This window comes from Acinonyx jubatus, chromosome A3 (assembly GCF_027475565.1).
Source record: "Acinonyx jubatus isolate Ajub_Pintada_27869175 chromosome A3, VMU_Ajub_asm_v1.0, whole genome shotgun sequence".
NCBI lineage: Eukaryota > Metazoa > Chordata > Mammalia > Carnivora > Felidae > Acinonyx > Acinonyx jubatus.
Window position 1 is genome coordinate 112,347,533 of NC_069388.1, and position 18,601 is coordinate 112,366,133.

Genomic DNA, 18,601 nt, shown 5'->3' on the forward strand with positions numbered 1-18,601 from the left:
TCATAAATAATACGCTGTAACCTGAAACAGTACTGTAGTGTTTTCTAGCTTTTGAGAATAGGTTAAAAACGAAGAATGGAAATGTCCTCGTTAGAGAGAAGATGTATTTATATCTAAAATTCTATCTATAATGGACAACATTGACAATAAAATTAAGATGAAAACAAAAAACACAAATAGATGTTGATTGTGAAATAAAACAATTTATATGTCAGGAATTTGGGGGAGAGTATGGAGTTGAAATTCAGGGATATGAAGTGTGGAAGGTAGTTTCGGTATCAAGGAGATAAAAAGTAAGAGAAGGAGGCCTCCTTTGTAATTAATCTGAGGCACTTCTTCGAAGATTTATCACTGTACAATTTGGTCACTGACAGAACACTCTGCAGTTGAATCACTGACAGAACAAATAACTAGGTTTGCTACCAGGAGAAGGAAATTTGCTAATACTATTAGGAGCTGTAGGCAGTGCAAAATTCAGAGACTTCCAGGTTAGAAGATGAACATGAAAGCTCCTGAGCAGAGTTGTTAATCCCAGGGTAGAAGCTCTTTGTAGTCCGCCCCACTTAGGTGTAGGCAGCCCTGGGTCCCTTGGTGTTAACTGAAGCCAGAAGGATCTCAGGTCTGCGGATGCATCCTGTTGCCAAGAGAGGCAGAACCAGGTACTAGGATCACTTTGCAAGATGAGATATTTGGAATTATTTAAGTGATGTGAGATGGTTTCATGGGCTGGGGGAAGCTATTTAAGGTTTATAGGAAGAAAATAAAATAATCTTTAGTGAAGTGCTGTTATGTGGCTTGATACTTTCACGTATATTCTGATTCAGTCTTTTTGGGTTAGGCTTTGGGGGAGTCTGATTTTTTATTAAGCACACCAGCTGATTTCTTGAATGTGGTTCTTGAACCACAGATTGAGTTACACAGGCAGGACTCCTGACTCTTGGTTGGGACTTGTAAATTTTGATTCCTGTTGTCTGAGCTTCCTGGTCATTCCCTCATTCTTCTGAGGCCTCAGATGGCTCTCCAAGATAATATATGAGAACAGAGGTCAGAACAGTAATGTCATTGTAACTATTTTCAGAACTCTTCAATTACATAAATGTCACCTCAAAATTTAAAAATTTTCCACTGGACACTTAACATTAAAAATTTATAAAATTTTATTAAAAGATTATATTTCTATTAAAAATAGTTACTATTAATTGATGACCAACTGATTGAGACCTATTAACTTCTTTTACATAGCAGTTTTCATTTAATGAAGTTACATCAGTAACTACAAAACAATTTAGTATTCATTATTGTTTCCATGTTCCTTTATAGAATGAAGTCCTCTATTACTCTATATTTATACAAAGCTTTTTTTCTATCATAAAAATGCTTCATTATATAGAAAACTTTAGACTATATAGAGGTGACCAAAGTAAGTATCTAAAATTTGACACCCCAAAATAACCATTGACAGAAATGATTTATACCATTGTACAAATGTTGCAGCATCTATTAGGTTGTTTTTGCCTAAATATGTTATTCTTTCCTAAGGTATTTAACTTAAAAAAATTGAGAAAAGAAATTTTTTTTTTTTACTTAAAGTTTATTCATTTGTTTTGAGAGAGTGAGCACATGTACACACAAGTGGGGGAGGGGTAGAGAGAGAGAGGCGAGGAGAGAGAATCCCAAGTAGGCTCTACACTGCCAGCGTGGAGCTCAACATGGGGCTCAACGTGGGGCTCGAACCCACAAACTATGAGATCATGACCTGAGCCAAAGTCAGATGCTTAACTGACTGAGCCACCCAGGCACCCTGAGGAAAGAAATTTTTAATAAATTTTAACTAAAATATGTGTGAGATCCTTGAAATCCGTAAAGAACTGGCATCAAGTGATTTAGTTTTCTCTGGGACGTGAATATCAGGGCTAGTTTTAATGGCAAACACTCATTAAACAATTTCTTTTTATAGTTTTATACCTTTATTTGACAATCAGCAGTTCTCATCCACATTAACAGTCTGTAGATTTTTGAAAGTGGTGACAGGTACATAGGTAACCAGTGTATAGAGCCTGTTTAGTGTATCTTCATCCTCGTTATGTTTTCTGGACAACTGCACACGGATATGGTATGGAATATTCCTTATTCCTTTGGCCCAAACAGCTTTGTTGAGCCTGGTGTCAATGCGCACATCTGGGGTTCCCATCTCCTTCATAGCAAATTTCCGGATCTCTTTGAGTGCCTGAGGAGCATGCTTCTTGAAACCCACTCCATGGATGCGCTTGTGAACGTTGATGGTGTATTCTCTGGTCGCTACCTCGTTGATGGAGAATGACTCTTCTTCTCTCCACCCTTCTTTGCGGGAGCCATTCTGCTGGGCCTGGGTTGGAAAGGAAGCTCATTAAGCTATTTCTTTCTTTCTTTTTTTTTTTTTTTATTTTTTAATGTTTATTTCTGAGACAGACAGAGACAGAGCATGAGCGGGGGAGGGCAGAGAGAGAGGGAGACACAGAATCTGAGGCAGGCTCCAGGCTCTGAGTTGTCAGCACAGAGCCTGATGCGGGGCTCGAACTCACAAACCGTGAGATCATGACCTGAGCTGAAGTCAGTCGCTCAACTGACTGAGCCACCCAGGCACCCCTCATTAAACTATTTCTTAATGGCAAAAGTAATAAGTACCACCTGTTAGCCAAAAGAAGTGTGTCTATTTGGAACTCTAAAAATCACCAAATAACTGGTAGTAGTAACTAACACTAGCTGGTGAGTGGTAAGTTTGTAAAATTCTTTTCATCTTAAAATAAGTCACCATTTAAGCATGGGGAATATGTAGAGTGTCTTCTGTATAAAACTGGGATACACTGTATACAGTATATTCTGGGGATAAAGTGATGGTTACTGGGGATAAAGGGATGGTTTTAGGAAGGAGGAGCAAATTGCATGTAGACTTATGAGGATTTAAAAATTTTTTCTCACTTTCGAAAGAGATTAGGCCAGTCGAGTTTGTGTTTGTTTAGTACTTTAGGAAACAGTTGGCTTTTTAAGGAAATACATGTTTTTGTATGTGTTATTCCACTTAATGCTAAGCCACCCTGTGTAAGGTACTTAGTGTTTTATACTTATTTTTATAGATGAAAAAACTGAAACTCAAAGTTTTTTATCCAGGTCACAAACTCAGATATTTTTGGCTTTGTTTCCATTTCTTTCGCTCACGTTTACCATTCTCTGATTTCCAAAGTTCTTCTTTTTTTAAAATATTTATTTATTTTTGAGAGGCAGAGACACAGAGCTTGAGCAGGGGAGGGGCAGAGAGAGAGGGAGACACAGAATCCAAAGCAGGCTCCAGGCTCCGAGCTGTCAGCACAGAGCCTGACGCTGGGCCTGAACTCATGAACTGTGAGATCATGACCTGAGCTGAGGTCAGATGCTTAACTGACTGAGCCACCCAGGCACCTCTCCAAAGTTCTTTTTAACTCAAATTCTGTGGTTTTACACAACTGGGGAGGATAGTGTAATGAATTCCCATTTACCTGTCCCAGGACTACAAAATTATTAGCCCATTGCCAGTTTGTTTCACCTGCATCCCCTTGCATCTGCCCTCCCATATTATTTTTACCTCCATATTATTATGATTTTAAAGTTTATTTATTTTAAGAGAAGGGGGAGGGGCTAAGAGGGAGAGAGAATCGCAAGCAGGCTCTGTGCTGTCAGTGTGGAGCCTGATGTGGGCTCAACCCCACAAACTAATGACATCATGACCTGAGCCAAAATCAAGAGTTGGACACTTGACTGACTGAGCCACCCAGGCGCCCAGTCACAATTTTTTTTAAAACTGTTTTTAAGTTGCAATTCAAATAAGGCTCATATGTTGCAAGTGGTTAATATGTCTCATAAGTATTTAAAAAATATTACTATTAAAAAATATTTCTTTAGAGCAGTTTTAGGATCACAGCAAAATTGAATAGAAGAGGTAGAGATTTACCATATTTGATGTCTGTTTGTTCAGCCACCATTTGTTGAAAAGACTCTTCTTAATTTTATTGACTCCTTTCTTTTGTCAAAGATCAGATGACTATATTTCCGGGTGTCTATTTTTGGGCTCTCTATTCTGATCCATTGCTGTATTTGTTTTTTAGCCAATATCATTTTGTCTTGACTACTGTAGCTTTATAGTAAGTCTTAATGTTGGGTAGCAGCAGTTGTCCTCCACCTTTGTTCTCCTTCAATATTATGTTGGCTTTTCTTGGTCTTTTGCCTCTCCATGAAATAAATATTCAGAATGAGTTTGTTGATACCCACAAAGTAATTGCTGGGCTTTTGATTGGGATGCATTGAATCTGTAGATTAAATTGGGAAGAACTGACATCTTGTTAATGTTGAGTCTTCCTATCCATGAACATGGAATATGTTTCCATTCATTTATTTAGTTCTATGGTTTCATTTATCAGAATTTGTAGTTTATTTCATGTAGGTTTTATACAATTTTGTTAGTTTCATACCCAAGTATTTCATCTTCTTTTTTTTTTTTTTTTGGTATTAATATAAATGTTACTGTGTTTTCATTTCAAATTCCACTTCTTCATTGCTGGTATATAGAAAAGCAGTTGACTTTTGTATTTTAACCTGTGTTCTGCAACCTTGCTATACTTGCTCATTTATTTCAGGAGTTGTTACTGATTCTTGTGGATTTTTTTACATAGATGATCATGTCATTTGCTTAGATGGACAGTTTTTATTCTTTTTTTTCCCCAATCTGTATACCTTTCCTTTTCTTGTCTTTTCCAGTTTAATGTCAAAGAGCTGGGGTACCTGGGTGGCTCAATTGGTTGAGCGTTGAACTTTGGCTTAGGTCATGCATGATCTTATAGTTCATGACTTCGAGTCCCACGTTAAATTCTGTGCTGATAGTGTAGAGTCTGCTTCCAATTTTCTGTCTCCTTCCTTCTCTGCCCCTCCCATGCTTGGACTCTCTCTCTCAAAAATAAATAAATGTTAAAAAAAAGAGAAAGAAAGAAAGAAAGAAAGAAAAGATGTGATGAGGAGACCTTTTGCCTCCTTCCTGATATTATGTCTTTTTAAATCTACACATTCCCTTTCCATCTTACTCTGTTTTTTCTTTTTTTTTTTCCTTGCACTTTTGTTTTATTGTTGAAGAAACTGGGTCTTTTCTTTTTTAGAGATTCTTGCAGCCTGGATCTTTGTAACTCCATCTCTGGAATGGTGTTCAACATGTTCTTCTGTCACATTTATTTTATAAAAATTGTTAATTAGATCTAGAGCAGCATTGCCTAGTATAAATAAAAAGAAAGCCATAAATTTGAGCCACATATTGGTAATTTGAATTCTTTCTGGTATCCACTTTAAAAACATAAAACAGGAGAAATTGGTTATTTATTTATTTGTTTGTTTATTTATTTATTTTAATGTTTTTATTTATTTTTGAGATAGAGACAGTGTGAGCGGGGAGGGGCAGAGAGAGAGGGAGACACAGAATCCGAAGTAGGTGCCAGGTTTTCAGCTGTCAGCACAGAGCCCGACGCGAGGCTCAAACTCACAGATTATGAGATCATGACCCGAGCTGAAGTCAGACGCTTAACTGACTGAGCCAGCCAGGCGCCCCGAGAAATTGGTTTTAATATATTTTATTCTACTTACTATATCCAAAATATTATTTCAACATGAAGCCAGCATAACTATTGATGTATTTTACATTTTTTGTACTAAATCTTAGAAATCTGGTGTATATTTTACACATATCACATCTCAATTAGAATTTGCTACAATTGCAAGTGCCTAGTAGCCACATGGGGCTAGTGACTCCTGTAGTGAACAACACAGATTTAGGGACTAGATCAGATTTAGGGTTTTTGTTTTTGTTTTTTTCAGACAGTAGGGAATTGCCTGATTGTCTCTCTTTGGTGATACCGGTAGCCATTCGTGATTACTGTTTAGATCTAATAATTTATTAGGACTTGTGAAGTGGTGACAGTTTTTAATCACTCTACCCTCATTTATTATCTATAATATTTCTCTAAGAGGATATTTCCTGTCCTCAATTAATCTAGTTACTTGAAGGAACAGTTCATTTAGAAAAAGTGGGATAAGTAATGCTTGATCCTTTTCCTTTATTTACCAGTTATCAAAATAATGAATTGGTTCCTTAGCATTAGGATAAAAGGTACCTTTGGATACAGGTGACCAGCAAAAAAAAATTTTTCAAGTGTCATTGTGAACTCATAGACTTAAAAGATACTCAATTTGTCCCATCTTTAGTCAGTTGGAGTCTCTTTAAGCTGACTCTTGAGTCCTCTAGACATGGCCCTAATAGTCGGTGATAACTTTCTTGCATTGTGGTGTATTAGTCTGTATTATCTAGAAAAACATAACCAAAAGGATATATGCATATATATAGAAAGAGATTTATTATAATAAATTCGCTTATGAACTTTAGAGGCTCACAAGTTTCAAGATCTGTGTTTAGCATCTGGAGGCCCAGGAGAGCTAGTGGTGTATGTAGTTCCGGTCCAGCTCAAGACTCAGGAAGAGCCAGTGTTGTTTTGGTTTTAGTCTGAAGGAAGGAAGAAAACCAGTGTACCAGCCTGAAGTCTGTCAGGCAGGACGAATTCCATCTTACTTGTGAGGGTGTCAGCTTTTTTGTTCATTCTGGCCTTCAAATGATTGGATAGGGCTCCCCACATCAGGGAGGGCAATTTGCTTTACTTAGTCTACAATTTCAAATGTTAATCTCATTCAGAAACATCCTGACAGACAAACCCAGAATAGTGTTTGAACAAATGTCTGGGCATCCTGGCAGTCAAGGAGTCATATAAAATTAACCATCATATCTGGGATAAGATGTTCCAGGCTCATTTTACATTTCCTGCCCCAGATGTAGAATCTGCCATTTTTCCAAAGAACCTCAGTCTTTACTGTCTTAAAGTCAAAGTGTCAAAGTCTTATAAATAATGCTGACAATTAATAAATGAACTCTGGTGATTCTTTTGATGATGAAAACACATTAAGATTCATAAATTTAAAAGCTTTATGTTAAAAGGCTTTGTTGTAGGATTTTTATCAAGGTGTAATTTTTTTGGGCACCTGGGTGGCTCAATCTGTTGGGTGTCTGACTTGATTTCAGCTCATGTCATGATCCCAGGGTTGTGGGATCAAGCCCTGTGTCTGGCTCCACGCTGAGCTTGGAACCTGCTTGGGATTTTCTGTCCCTCTCCCTCTGTCCCTCTTCCCTGCTCATGCTCATTCTCTCTCACAAAATAAATAAATAAACATTAAAAAAAAGTTGTAATTTCTTAAGCATCATTAAATTGTCTTATATATTTCTTTTTGTGTATTTCTTTTCTTACTTTTGGGAAAGAGGTCTTGGTATCTGCTCTGTCTCTCCTATGTTGATCTTTTTCTTTCTTTTTTTCTTTCTCTCTCTCTCTCTCTCTTTTTTTTTTTTTTTTTTTTGTGAGCTATACACCCAATGTAGGGCTTAAACTCATGACCCCGAGATCAAGAGTTGCATTCTCTGCTGACTGAGCCAGACAGGTACCCCCTATGTTGATCTTTTTTAAGTTTCTGATAGAACACTCAAGAAAAGCATAGAATGAAAGCTGATAACCTAGAGCTATACCTAGTAAAATGTATACAAGTGATTGGTAAGTATCTTTAAGCATGAATCTAAATAATTCTACCTCTTAGTATATTATAATAACCTAGAATTATAGACATAATTGAGTTTACCCTCTTCATTTTATAGAAAAGGAAACTGAAACCTAGATCTGTGGAAATGTTAGTACTTTGACCTGGATCACTTGCTTCTTAGAGTAGGTACTGTGCTGAGTAGGACAGCTTCACAGCTCAGAGACAGACCAGCGTGGCCAAGAATCTTGGCATTGCCCTTTACTGGCTATATGAACTTGAGGAAACTCTGGTGTTCTTGTTTGTTTGTAAGCTAAAAATAATAGTGACTGTGTCATAGGATTGCTATGATAGTTAACCAAGAATAACATTTTAAGGAACCCAGTACTGTGCCTGTCACATTGTAGGTACACTAAATTCTGGCTGTTCCTCTACTCCCATTTTGTAGTTCTTTCTGCCTTATTACCTCCTTTTTGAATTAAACATCAAGTATATCTAAAGTAGCTGAAAACAGTGTTTTTGTTGTATTTTTTTTTTTACAGTGTTTGTAGTTTGTTTAATAGATTTTTTTCTTTAGTAGAATAAAAAAAGTTTATTCTGGCCTTCTGAATTTTTCTGGATGACAGTTACTGAAGTTCATGTTGAGAAGATTTTACTTTTCATTTTGAAGTACTTATCCAAAACAACTTTTGTTGTTACACCCCCATTTATCATAATTATTGAATATTAAACACAAATGTTTTAAATAATACTTTGTGTCATTCAGGTAGAATGTGATCATGTTCATGCTTGTATTCTGCTGCAGCAAACAGGACAGTTCAGAATGACTATAATTAATAGATGTTTAAGAGTTGCTTTGATGTCTTTAGATGAAAGCTTTGCTACCATTACCAAATGCTAGTATTTTAAATTATCACTCTCCTTTTTAACATGAACTATTGATGGGGCGCCGGGCTGGCTGGGTCAGTGGAGCATGTGACTCTTGATCTTGGGGTTGTGAGTTCCAGCCCCACGTTGGAGGCTTTTTTTAAAATTTATTTTACAAATAAAATCTTTAAGGGACGCCTGGGTGGCTCAATTGGTTAAGTATGTGAATCTTGATTTTGAGGTCATGATCTCATGGTTCATGAGTTCAAGCTCTATGTAGGGCTTTGTGCTGGCAGCCTGGAGCTTGCTTGGGATTCTTTGTCTCCCTCTCTCTCTACCCCTCCCCCGTTTGTTATCTCTTTCTGTCAAAAATAAACATTAAAAAAAATCTTAAAAAACTAGTATGAACTATTGGCTTGAGTTCTATAGAACCATGTACAGGATTGTTAATGTCTAATACATGTTTAATTTGAATGTGTAGAGAAAAATCTTAGAAACTATCTTCCAAAAAATGCCCTCTCATATTCATGTTGGTTGCCATCTCTTCCAAAAGCATGCTTAAAAAATGTTGACTTTCCCATGACAGCAAAGATAACTTACTTTGTTGGGAGGTTTAAACATATGATTGCTAATGCCTAAGGTTCTATTTCATAAAGTGAGTGAATTGATGTATTTGAGGTGTTGGAGATTTCAGATTGGGAGACATAGAGACCTTTTTTTTTTTTTTTTAATCAAAAAAAGGCAATGATAGCTGCTTTCAACTCTTCTTGGAGTGGTTTTCATTTGCCGTCTCCATTTTCTTGTAACTTCTCTGGTCTTTCACTACTTGTAATTTAATGTTTACCCCCAAATACTGAAAACTAATTGCCCTAGGGTTACTGATTTCTCATACTCACCAAATACATTGACTAGCATTTTCTCTGTTCTCATTGTGCTCATTCATTGCAGTGCATCAAATTCTGTTTACATCGAAAATTTTAACTCTTTGCTTTCACTGTACTGTATTTTCCCTCTGTCTCTTGAGCTGCACCGCATTTTTCTTTCTCCCTGGCTCAACTTCTTACTTGCATGCTCAAGTGTCTATATCCAAAGACTTATGTTTTTAGCAGTTGTGCTGTCATCAGTAGTTTGTGCATATTAAGATTGCTCAGCCATTCTCATCTTTCACCACTAATTAAATGGCTCTGAAATATACGTTTCTGTCATTCATGCTTTTTTTTGCACTTAAGGCTCTTACTCTTTACCAGCTAGACATCTTACCTAGTTGTCTTTCTGCCTCCTAAAACTTTCATTGTGTCCAAGTCAAAGTCTTCATCTTAGAAAAGACTTCGTGGTCTTCCTTAATTGTCATTGGTATTGGTATTCTTGTTTTTCCTGTCCCCAACATAGTCATCATTGACTCACTCACCCCCTCCAATTTATTTTGATACAGAGGTCTACCAATTCTGATTTTGGGAAATGCTGGCTTATAGAGCTAAGGTTGGTTGAGTGGTTGTCTGTTTGTCTGTCTGTCTGTCTATCTATCTATCTATCTAATTGGCCTAAGTGCAGAGGGGGTTTGGGAAGGAGTTTTTATTTCTTTAGTTGAATTTTTCTGGTGGCCGTGGTTTAAAAGAAGGTGCCAGTGATATTGTCTAAGACCTCTTAAAGGTACGAGTTCTTGAGCATGGCTGAGGCTTTCAAAACTTTTATGGTATGATCTTCTGGGAATGGGGAGAGGACGCACCTGCATTTAAACCCAAATATTCTTCAGTCTGGGAAGATTTTACCTTAATACATTTGCTTTAGTGATAGTTCAGTGAAAACAATCCAAAGGGATATGGAAAGGTTTGGTAGAGTGGATGCACACGTACAGCTCACTTTCCATGTTTAACCACAGCCCTTAGTTTTCAAAGTTATTTTTCCTCCTAAATTACCCATCTGTGAACTCCTTGGAAAGCCTTTTATCTTTGTGGCCATTATGCCTGACTACCTTTCCTTTTCGTGTGTATCTGATACCTGACATGCCCATCTCTTAGTGCACATTAGGTGTGTTTTCTTGGCTAGTTAGCAAGGAAGAACTTGCTGAGATTCTTTTTGTTTACATCTTATGGTTGCAAAATCAGAAACATAATTCTAGACGGATGAGCTGGCACTTGCACTACCAATGCTTAGTGAAAAAACAGGCCTCAAACATGCCACAACAAAAGCACAAAAACAAAAATTGCATTAGATTATAGTTAATTACTTCAAAAAGCAACTTGGCTTCTCTACATTGTCTGGTAAATGATGGCTGAAAGAGTTAGAGTGGAGAATAACTCAAATCCCTTGCAGGACAAGTGAGAAAAACAACCAACCAACCTGAAACTATTATGTTTTATATATTACATGAAGGAAGATACTAATAAGGTGTTTAATGTCCTCTTTTCTTGTCTGGAATGTTTTCAAAAAAATTTTTAAAGTTTATTTATTTTGAGAGAGAGTGAGAACACGAGCAGGGGAAGGGCAGAGAGAGAGAGAGAGGGAGAGAGAGAGAGAGAGAGAGAGAGAGATAGAGAGAGAGAATCCCAAGCAGGCTCTACACTGCCAGCGCAGAACCTGATGCAGGGCGCGAACTCATGAACATGAGATCATGACCTGAGCAGAAACCAAGAGTTGGACTCCTAACCGACTGAGCCACCCAGGTCCTCCTAGAATGTTTTCTTGCTCTCTGTTTATACCTTTCAGAAATAGGGTAGGGAAGTGAAATAAGAAGGGGAAATCCCCTTTTGCTAGTGGGGGAAATCTTGTCAAATTGGTCCATGTGTATGTATCCTAATACTTTAATATATCTTTCCTTGGTCAACGGCAATTTTTAGCAGTGGGTTTTATTTAACTTAGATTATTAATATAGGTATTGTCTGAGGTCTAACAATGGTTTGTTAGTTGGGTTTAGCGTTTAGAGGCTTTTTTCCCCATGTCAATAAACAGATGTCTGCAGCATCATTTTTTTTTTTTTTTCTTTTTTAATGCCTGGCTCCAACCTATTATCTTGAGACAAAGAATTGCATGCTCCACTGACTGACCCAGCCAGGCGTCCCATGCAGCATCATTTTACAAAAATTATTTTTAATTGAGGAGTTCCTGGGTGGCTCAGTCAGTTAAGCGTCTAACTCTTGATTTCAGCTCAGGTCATGATCTCATGGTTCATGAGTTTGAGCCCCACGTTGGGCTCTGTGCTGACAGGTGGAGCCTGCTTGGGATTCCCTGTCTCCCTATCTCTCTTCCCTTCTCCTGCTCATGCTTTCTTTCCCTCTCTCAAAATAAACATTAAAAAAAAAAGAGGGGCACTGTGTGGCTCAGCCAGTTAAGTGTCTGACTTTGGCTTAGGTCATGATCTCGCAGTTCATGAGTTCAAGCCTGGCGTCGGGCTCTGTACTGACAGCTTGGAGCCTGGAGCCTGCTTCGGATTCTGTGCCTCCCTCTGTCTCTGCTCCTCCCCTGCTTGCACTCTGTCTCTCTGTCTCTCTCTCTCAAAAATAAATAAACATTAAAAAAAAAAGTATTTAAAAAGTATTATTATTATTTTTTTTTTTTTTAAGAGAGAGAGACACACACAGAATTTGAGCGGGAGAGAGGCAGGCAAAGAGGGAGGCACAGACTCCGAAGCAGGTTCCAGGCTCTGAGCTGTCAGCACAGAGCCCGATGTGGAGCTCGAACCCATGAACGGGGTGATCGTGATCTCAGTTGAAGTTGGATGCTTAACTGACTGAACCACACAAGTGCCCCTAAAAAATTATTATTTAATTGACATGTGGTTGACATAAAATATTAGCTTCAGATATAGAATATACTGATTCAACAATTATATACTTTACAAAATGTTCACCACGATAAGTGTATTATAGTAATGTTGACTATATTCCCTATGCTGCATTTTTCATCCTTGAGACTTATTTATTTATAACTGGAAGTTTGTACCTCTAATACCTTTCACCCATTCCACCTATCCCTCCACTCCTCTCCCCTTTGGCAACACCAGTTTGTTCCCAATATTTATGAGTCTATTTCTCTCTTTCTTCTCTTTCTTTTTTATTTTTATTTTTTTAGCGTTTATTCACTTTTTGAGAGACAGAGACAGAGTGTGATCAGGGCAGGAGCAGAGAGAGAGGGAGACAGAGAATCCAAAGCAGGCTCCAGGCTCTGAGCTGTCAGCACAGAGCCCGATACAGGGCTCGAACTCACAAACAGTGAGATCATCACCTGAGCTGAAGTCGTACGCTTAACTGACTCAGCCACCCAGACGCCCCTTTCTTTCTTTTTTTAAGAAGTTTATTTATTTAAGAGAGAGAGAATGCATGCAAGTGAGTGGAAGAGGGGCAGAGAGAGAAGGAGGGGGAGAGAGAATCTCAAGCACATGGAGCCCATTGCAGGGCTCAGTCTCATGAACCATGAGATCATGACCTGAGCCTAAATCAAAAGTTGGATGCTTAACTGACTGAGCCACCCAGGTGCTCAGTCTGTTTCTCTTGGGTCTGTTTCTAGCCACCCAGTCTGTTTCTCTTTTGTTGTCGCTGCCTGTTCATTCATTTGCTTTGTTTTTTAGATTCTGGATATAAGGGAAATGATAAAGGTGTTTGTCTTTCTCTGGAGTATTTCACTTCCCATAATACCCTGTAGGTCTATCGTGTTGTCATGAATGGCAAGATTTCATTCTTTTTTTTTTTTTTTTTTTTTTAATGGAGCATTATTCCATTCTGTATACATACCACATCTTCTTTATCTATTCAGTAATTCATGGAACTTAGGTTGCTTCCGTATCTTGGTGCAGCATCATTGTGTATAACTTCATGTTATTATGTTATATGAATGCACCATCTTTTTTTGTACTCAGTTTTTGGATAGGTGGTACATGTACATAGTACAAAATGTGAAAGATACAAAAAAAGTACCCAGTGAGAAGTATAATTTCGCTCTACTCTCAGTCAGGATGCAGTTACTTTTATCCATTTATTTCATGTTCGTCCAGAAATATTTTACATAATCACATATAAAATGACAATATATTATACTTCTGTTCTGTACAGTGCTTTTCTTTTTCTTCTGAATTAAGACATCTCCCATAGGGGTTCATAAAAATTTGCATCACTGGTTAACATTTGTTTAGTCTTCTACTTCATGGATTTACTATAATTTATTTAATCAGGCATTTCTTTTGTTTGTTTGGTTGGGTTTTTTTGGTGGACACTTAGATTGTTTCAGATCTATTGTTCTATCAGTTCACAAATAGGCAGTCATATTACACGTTTCATTTGATGTAGTCCACTGGGCCTGATCTCCTTTTTCTGGTTAAAGTCTATAAGTGAAAGCTCTTAGAGAAGAAGATCTGTATTACACAGAGTAAGGTGAGAATGTGGTAATGTCTGTAAATCGGTTTTGGGGTGGAAATATGTGAAAAGTGAAAATTCTGACTTTTCCTTTAAAACTTTTTCCTTTTTCTTTTTTCTTCCTTCCTTCCTTCTTTCCTTCCTTCCTTCCTTCCTTCCTTCCTTCCTTCCTTCCTTCCTTCCTTCCTTTCTTTCTTTCTTTCGTGAAGGAAGTGTTACCTTGTGTGGGAATTGTTACCTTAGTTCTGATTCTGTCCAATAAGGCAGACTTGTTTTATTTTTCTACAGATTATGTTTTTGGATTTGCTATCAAAGTATCCAGATTCACTAGTATCAATCAACTGACTGGTTATAACCCAAAGAAACATTAGAAAAAGGAAGAAAAACACACTAGTTGCAATTGGAAGAAAATGATTCTTGGTTAGATACCCATTAAGTATTATAGACCCAATTTTAAGCATTTCTATCATTTTAGGTGGTTGCCTTTTATGATTCAGGTTCATATTTCCTCAGTAGAATACCTGACTCTGTGTTAGAGGATAAACATGGTATATCTTCTTGAAGCCTCCATTTAAATTGCAAATAGGAGTATGGGAGTTTTGAGATTACAAATAGTTATTCCTATTACTATGGTAATACAAATATAAATGTCACGAATTTTTGGACTAAAACAGAAGATTTAAGAGGGAATTTGAATTTGTGTATCACTTAGTTTCTAAGAATCTGAGTTGACTTTGTCATCAAGGTTGAGAGCAAAAGCTGGAGAGGCATTGATCCTAATGGGAGGCTAGAAACACCATTAAAAATAAACTTATGTAAATTTTAAGAAACAATGAAAGTTACGGCTTTAAAGTAGTTTGGAGGTAAAAGTTCATCCATTTATATTTTGCTAATTTAAAGATTATGTGATTTTTTTTTTTATGGTAATGAAAAAATCTCAGTTGTAAACCTTCCAAGAGCCTGTTGCCACATTCATTCATATAGCATGGGCAACTCATGTATGGCAGTGGGCCTAACATTTTAATGTGTATAGGAGTCCCCTGGAGAGCTTGTTAAAATCTTGTTTAAAAAAATGTCTTCACCCCCTGAGATTGCAATAATGGCTTTGTGATGCTCTGTGGTAAGACCTAGAGATCTCTTTCTTAGGTAAACACATCAGATGATTCTGGTCTGTAGACCACTTTTTGACTATTGAAGGAGAAACCCCATTAGTTAGAAAATTTAATGGTAGGAGCATGTCAGAATCTTCAGGATTGTAATTTAAAACAGCAGCATGATGCAACATAATACGCTTGATTTTGAATTGAACTTGTCTTCTGTAAAGGCCTATAGATAGTAGTTGTTTGCTGAACATTGGTAATGGGAAACTTGTGACTGGCAAGAATCACGTTGCTGTTCTACCATCCAAGTAGAAATAAGTATCTTAGAAGTCCAAATACATTTTTCTTAGAAGTTAACTAACATTTCTTTGGTTAAAGAAATAGAATATTTAATTTAATTTGAAATGCCAAATATAAGGGCATTAGATTTTAATTTTTATCAAATGGGGGCATGAATTAAATTACTTTATCTTTCAAAATATTACTTTGAAGGGAATGGTGAGGTTTTGGTGAAATAGGCATTGTCATACATAATTATGAACGGATGCAATTTTGGGTCACATTTTGTTTTAAGTTTATTTTGAGAGAGAGAGCAAGAGTGAGAGCATCTGTGTGAGCGTGGGAGGGGTAGAGAGAGGGAGCGAGAGAATCTCAAGCAGGCTCTGTGCTGTCAGCGCTGGTCCCGCTGTGGGTTTTGATACCATGAACTGTGAGATCATGACTTGAGCTGAAATCAAGAGTTGGATACACAACTGACTGTGCCACCTAAGTGCCCTCATTTGTTAGGGATAGGGAATTTGTTTATAAACGGAGAATGGGAGTAGGAATAGACAATGCAAATTCATAGACTGTTAAAGAGATTACTGCTAAACCTATTTTCAGATGACAGTTTTCTGTGTGACTTGGAGGGAGAAATACACTGTTATCTTCCAAATTTGCAACCTTTTTAGATATGAAATGCCAATGGAATTGGTATTAACTGTGAAAATTGTGAGAAACTGTATATGAGTGGGTAGAAGAGTGGGACGTAATTTCCGGTTGGCCAAATATAAGAGTTGGTTGGTACACACTAAACATTTATTTGAATGATTAATTGCTCTAATGCAATTGTATTCTGAATTACAGAGTTTTAAAAATGTAGGTAAATTCTTAAAATGTTTAAATAAATTGGTGGATAATAAGGAATCCAAGATATTTGGATTTGGCCTAAACTTTAAGGTTTTTATTAAAGAGAATAATCATTGTTCTTCACAGCAAAGGTTTCTTTTGGGTTGATACAGTAATGCTCCGGATAGTTTTAGGTTAGATTCAGTGTGGCAATGCCTGTGGTCCCAAGAGCATATTATTTTCTATGTGATTAGTCCTATCATAGATACATAAAAACAAATAGTATCTTTTTAGATGTATCTAAAAATAAGATACTAAGTTTTATAAATAGCATAACAATAAATTTTAGGTATGTGGTTACAATACAGCATCAATAATGAGAGAAAGGATTTAGGGAGAACTGAAAGTTTACTTAAAATTAAATGAGATTATTATAGTTGGTAAGGCTTCTCAAAACACTTTTCATTGTAGTGAGAAGCAGTGGTCCCAAATGTTGGTCTTTGATGAATATAATTTTTGCTGTTCTGCACTGATATAAAAGGAAAAAATCAGAACATTGTAGTGAGTGTAGTTTTTATAGTGCCTACTGTATTTCATCAATTTTAAGATGTATATATTCCCACATTTTAACATTTCTGAAATTGATATGTTTTATAATCAATGGCACCTTGAAATTATTGTTGGTTGTGAAATAGTTGCCACTGTCTACATATATGTGAACTCAAGAATTCATTCTGCTTCTATGACTGGACACCTGTGACCCCTTGATGTTTTAGTTAACATAGCATTTAAGGACCATTTGTGGAAGAGATTACCATTCCTGGGTTGTCTTCTGAAACCTTTCGTTAGTTACATTTTCTGGTGACACTTTTCATAAGATCAAGAAATGTATGGCATGGGAACTTGGACAGTTTGTGTCAGTTTTTTGGACATGAGTCCCAGAGACAATAGAAGAACACTTTTACAAGAAATATTTTAAGGCACCTGGGTGGCTCAGTTGGTTGAGCTTTGGACTCTTGATTTTGGCTCAGGTCATGATTCAAGGGCTGTGGGATCGAGCCCCATGTCGGGCTCAGAGCTGAGCATGGAGCCTTCTTGAGATTCATTCTCTCTCTCCCTCTCTCTTCCCCTCCTTCCCTCCCCCCTCCCTCTCTCTCCCTGCTTCTTTCCCCTGTTCATGCTTGCTCTCTCTTAAAAAAAAAAAAAAGATAAATAAATATTGCATCACTAATTCCATAAATGGTACAGAGGATGATTTTATGGAAAAACAAAGATTACCAGTGACTGTGAGTTAAAAAGCAATTTAGATATCAGATTGTGAATTTGAAGACATTAAGAATATTTTGAGGGGTGCTTGGATGGCTCAGTGGGTTGAGTGACCAACTCTTGGTTTTGGCTCAAGTCATTATCTCATGGGTTTGTGAGATCTAGACCCCCCCTTCGGGCTCTGTACTGACTGCATGGAGGCCAAAATCAAGAGTCTGATGTCCAGCTGACTGAGCCACCAGGTGCTCCTATTTTGCTTTTTAAAATACAAACATGAATGTTTCTGATAATTCATATCTCGGTAAGTTTTAAAAAGCTTTCTTAGTAAATAAATTCTAAGTGATAAGACGCCATGTGTCCTAGTTTAATTGGGAGTATTTTTGTCTTTCTTAGTGGTACATAATGGTGCACTTTAACACTGATGCACTTTAACACTGGGTTAAGTTAAAAAGTTAAAAGTTTTGACAGTATCATATATTTGTAAGGATGAAGAGAAATGCAAATTGTTGAGCCTTGCTGATGTTGGAGAAATATAATTTAAGCCAAAGTCTCTATTTTAAATGATGCACTTTAACACTGGGATTCTCTTTCTTTAACACATTCAACGAAATGTGGTTAATTTATTCAGTTTAAAGGACTGGGATTATCTTACTTTGTACTCATCTTACTTTTTGGTGTTATTTATTTTATGAAGTCATGGTGATCGTAGATAAATGGCTGATATGTTTTAAGTGTCCTTTCTTGCTAAAATAAAAATTAGTGTGTTGGTTACCCCCATTTTTTTTTGAAATTTTATTGGCCTATGAAACTCAGAGATCCAGCAGCCACTGTTATAAAAAGTCTAGCATAAATTCTTATTATTTGTAGATTTTTGATCACAGATTAGTTTTTTACTTTGAAGAGGTTTCACAGAATGATTGCTAACAAAATCTGACAGCATACTTGTGTTTGGATTTGTATTTTTTGCTTCTGCTTTGTCTCGTGTTACTTTGCCTTAACCAATCCTGTGGAATTAAGTTTACTGTGTCAATGGGCAGGTACCCCTTAAAAATTAATGGTAAAAAAATTGTGGCAGTTGGTCATTCTTGATATCTATGAGATACTTTGAGCAACTCTGGAAGTCTCTTCTTTTAACCAAAAATGTCTCCTTTACTAGATTGTCCTGGTGTCTGAAGTTTTTGTCTTTGAGCCATTCTTTAGATTTAAGACACCGACAGAGGCTCCATGGAGGCAGGCATCGCATCTGTCCTTTTAGTGCTGTAACTGCATCATCCATTTCACGTCTTGGCACAT

General features: G+C 37.0%; 1 protein-coding gene and 1 pseudogene across 5 annotated transcripts in view; one reads left to right on the forward strand and one right to left on the reverse strand.

Moving 5' to 3' along the window:
- Window positions 1-18,601, forward strand: part of MEMO1 (mediator of cell motility 1) — a 123,353-nt gene that overhangs the window by 34,013 nt on the left and 70,739 nt on the right. The gene's annotated exons all lie outside the window — the stretch shown is intronic.
- On the reverse strand, window positions 1,887-2,370 carry LOC106967928 (60S ribosomal protein L31-like; annotated as a pseudogene).